Source organism: Sapajus apella, unplaced genomic scaffold (assembly GCF_009761245.1).
Source record: "Sapajus apella isolate SASKATOON/1434 unplaced genomic scaffold, GSC_monkey_1.0 scaffold87, whole genome shotgun sequence".
Classification (NCBI taxonomy): domain Eukaryota; kingdom Metazoa; phylum Chordata; class Mammalia; order Primates; family Cebidae; genus Sapajus; species Sapajus apella.
In genome coordinates this window covers 5692078-5696375 of record NW_022437027.1, presented here as the reverse complement: position 1 = coordinate 5696375, position 4298 = coordinate 5692078, and the positions used below count along the sequence as shown (strand labels likewise).

Sequence of the window (4298 nt, the reverse complement as noted above, 5' to 3'; positions counted from 1 at the left end):
AGAGCAAGAAAAGTGCTAATGCTTATCAGAAAATTCCATTATTCAATTTTATGTCTTAAAATAATGTACTCTGTAGAAGTGTGAGAGTATTCATGGCAGCCTTGATTGTAATGGCAAAATATGGAAAACAAAGATTTAAATATCCATTGGCAAGAGAATGTACATATTGTGGTATATCCAGAGAACAGAAAATTATATAATAAGGAAAATAAATAAATTAGGGATTCAAGTATCCCTAGTTTCAAGGATGAATCTCACAATCATGATGAATAACGAAGGCAAGATGAAGACTACATAGAGTATAAACCATTACAAAGGTTTAAGGCAGAGTCCTTTTATGCATTTGTTTTTTCAGGAACACCACAAAAGATAATGCTGTATTCTCCTCAGTGGTTCATATAGAGAGGTATACAATGTCTATTTGTCCAATTATTAGTGATTTTCACTTTGATCACAATAGAGTATCTCCCATGTCTCTCCACTGTAAAGTTACTGTTTTTCCTTTTTATTTTTATTTTTGAGATGCAGTCTCACTCTGTCACCCAGGCTGGTGTGCAGTGACACGTTCTTGGCTCACTACAACCTCCACCTCCCAGGTTCAAGTGATTCTCCTGCTTCAGCCTCCCAAGTAGCTGGGAGTACAGACACCTGCCACCACACCTGGCTAATTTTTGTATTTTTAGTAGAGATGGGGTTTTATTATGCAGGCCACGCTTGTCTTGAGCTGCTGACCTTGTGATCCACCCACCTCCACCTCCCAAAGTGCTGGGATTACAGGTGTGAGCCACCGTGCCCCGCCTGTTTTTCCTTTTTAAATGATAAATGTTTTGTAGGGAGTTACATTGAGATATGTAAAAATATGGCAAACTATATAAAGGAAAAAAAGACAGTGAAAACTCTTGATGCAGCAATTCCACTTTTTTCTTTATTTTTTTTTCATTTTCTTAAAAATTTAAAAATTAATTATAAAAATTTTTTTTTCCTCCACCACTGATTAAGACTAAGGTGGCAGGTATTAGGGGTAATATTCATTTAGCCTTCTGAGCTTTCTGGGCAGACTTGGTGACCTTGCCAGCCCCAGCAGCCTTCTGGTCCACTGCTTTGATGACACCCATGGCAACTGTCTGTCTCATATCACGAACAGCAAAGTGACTGAGAGGTGGATAGTCTGAGAAGCTCTCAACACACATGGGCTTGCCAGGAACCATATCAACGATGGCAGCATCACCAGACTTCAAGAATTTAGGGCCATCTTCCAGCTTTTTACCAGAACGGTGATCAATCTTTTCCTTCAGCTCAGCAAACTTGCATGCGATGTGAGCCGTGTGGCAATCCAGTACAGGGGCATCGCCAGCACTGATTTGGCCTGGATGGTTCAGGATAATCACCTGAGCAATGAAGCCAGCTGCTTCCATTGGTGGGTCATTCTTGCTGTCACCAGCAATGTTGCCACGACGAACATCTTTGACAGACACATTGTTGACATTGAAGCCCACATTGTCCCCAGGAAGAGCTTCACTCAAAGCTTCATGGTGCATTTCAACAGATTTCACTTCAGTTGTAACGTTGACTGGAGCAAAAGTGACCACCATACCAGGTTTGAGAACACCAGTCTCCACTCGGCCAACAGGAACAGTACCAATACCACCAATTTTTTAGACATCCTGGAGAGGCAGGCGCAAGGGCTTGTCAGTTGGACGAGTTGCTGGTGGGATGCAGTCTAGAGCCTCAAGCAGCGTGGTCTCACTGGCATTGCCATCCTTACGGGTGACTTTCCAGCCCTTGAACCAAGGCATGTTAGCACTTGGCTCCAGCATGTTGTCACCATTCCAACCAGAAATTGGCACAAATGCTACTATGTTGGGGTTGTAGCCAATTTTCTTAATGTAAGTGCTGACTTCCTTAACGATTTCCTCATATCTCCCCTGGCTCAGGGTGGCTCAGTGGAATCCATTTTGTTAACACCAACAATTCATTGTTTCACACCTAGTGTGTAAGCCAGGAGGGCATGCTCTCGGGTCTGCCTGTTCTTGGAGATACCAGCTTCAAATTCACCAACACCAGCAGCGACAATCAGGACAGCACAGTCAGCCTGAGATGTCCCTGTAATCATGTTTTTGATGAAGTCTCTGTGTCCTGGAGCATCAATGATAGTCACGTAGTACTTGCTGGTCTCGAATTTCCACAAGGAGGTATCAATGGTGATACCAGGGTCACGCTCGGCTTTCAGTTTATCCAAGACCCAGGCATACTTGAAGGAGCCCTTTCCCATCTCAGCAGCCTCCTTTTCAAATTTTTCAATGGTTCTTTTGTCGATGCCACCACATTTGTAGATTAGATGGCCAGTAGTGGTGGACTTGCCCGAATCTACATGTCCAATGACAACAATGTTGATATGAGTCTTCTCCTTTCCCATTTTGGCTTTTGGGGTAGTTTTCACGACACCTATGTAGCAATTCCACTTTTAAGAATACATCTGAGCCGGGCGCGGTGGCTCACGCCTGTAATCCCAGCACTTTGGGAGGCCGAGGCGGGTGGATCACGAGGTCAAGAGATCGAGACCATCCTGGTCAACACGGTGAAACTCCGTCTCTACTAAAAATACAAAAAATTAGCTGGGCATGGTGGTGCGTGCCTGTAATCCCAGCTACTCAGGAGGCTGAGGCAGGAGAATTGCCTGAACCCAGGAGGCACAGGTTGCGGTGAGCCGAGATCGCGCCATTGCACTCCAGCCTGGGTAACAAGAGCGAAACTCCGTCCCAAAAAAAAAAAAAAAAAAAAAAAAATTAAATGCTCTAACTTTTCCTTTACCCAAGTTATTTGCTTAGCGTTGTCTTTATAGCAAACCTCAGAAGATGAAATAACATCTCTCTCTGGACAAATAGCAGTTTACTTCTGCTCATTAGAAAAGTAGTAAATCCTCTAAGCTCTAAGCTCCAAGTTCCTCTACTGTAAAGCAATCCACTGAACATGAAGGCATCATTTAGGATCATCAGCATCATCTTTCCTTGTGGGATTTGAAGAACCTGGAGAACCAATGGAAATGAAAATGAAGCTCTGAGTAAAAGTCCTTTGTAACGGATGCAGGAGTCTAGTGTATTCTGGTAGTATTCAGGAAACATTTTAACAAATAGGGTAAAATCTCATACCCTGCAAAAATTTTTTATACCAGTCAGATGGGTAAAAGTGCAGGGAAGCAAATAGGGGGAAAGCAGAAGAAATAATGGCAAAGAGAGATTATAGGTAAGATAAACATCATGTGATAAATAATAAAATTAAATAGTGTTTGTGTAAAATATACAATAGAATCCAGAATTTCAACTCTCGAATGCAAAATAACTGTAAAGAGAGGTATAGACTAGTCAAAAAGTTTGGCTTATAAATTTACCTTTTGATAATACATTGAAGATTAGAAAGAATAATCTGGATATCTAAATCATTAAGAAAATAATGCAAAAAATATTCTGATTTGATCAGGAAAAGAAAAAATAAATTAAAAAGATCCTTAAATAAAAGACCTCCACTATGAACCCCAAGAAAATCCTCCATCAATTTGGATCAGTTCAAGTCATTTTAAAAACATGTAGTGAACACCCTTCTCTCTATACAATGGACTGTGCCAGAAGCTGTCCAATCTGATCAGTTCCGGGAACTCAAGACTATAGTGAAAGAGTGGGGAAATAAATTAGATAACACATAGGACATGGCCCTGGAAAATAGCAAGTGGTGACTTGACTTGTTAGGAAGGTTAACACATTCAGAATTATGCACTTGAAAGTTTGGTTTTCGTACAAAATTTACTAATGGAGATTGCCTAAGGAAATTATTGAAGATGAGGCTATCCTTTGGGACCTAAACTGAAATTATAGCAGAAATTTGACAGCTATTTTTACCTGCAAACAGCTAAGGAATTAAGAACAAAACAAAAGAAACAAACCCAACCTATTTAAGGAAGCAGATATAGCAATTGCAGTGCAAAAGATCCAAGGCAGTTGATCTTGACAGATGTTGAGAGAAAGGAGTCAGGGCCTGACAATGAAGTAGAGTAAGAGAAAAAGAAGCAGGGAAAGGAGTAAAGGACTTTAAAGCATCCTAACCAAGATGAGTAAGGATGGGAAAAAAGATGATTAACCCTGTTTAATATGGTTGCAAAGTAAAGGAGGAAAATAAGTATCTAGAGTACTGTTCCATCAAAGCAAGATGCAAACAGTATTTGTAATTTTAAATATCCAAGTAGCCACATTAAAAATGTAAAAAGAAATAGGTAAAATTAAGTTTAATTCAGTAGTTTAGCTCAA

At 40.5% G+C, this 4298-nt stretch overlaps 1 pseudogene across 1 annotated transcript; it reads right to left on the bottom strand.

The window, feature by feature from the left end:
* Nucleotides 1–954: 954 nt before the first annotated feature.
* LOC116534447 lies at nucleotides 955–2447 on the bottom strand (annotated as a pseudogene). Its single transcript, XR_004261720.1, has one exon. The product of XR_004261720.1 is annotated as an elongation factor 1-alpha 1 pseudogene (transcript).
* Between the last annotated feature and the right edge of the window lie 1851 nt (nucleotides 2448–4298).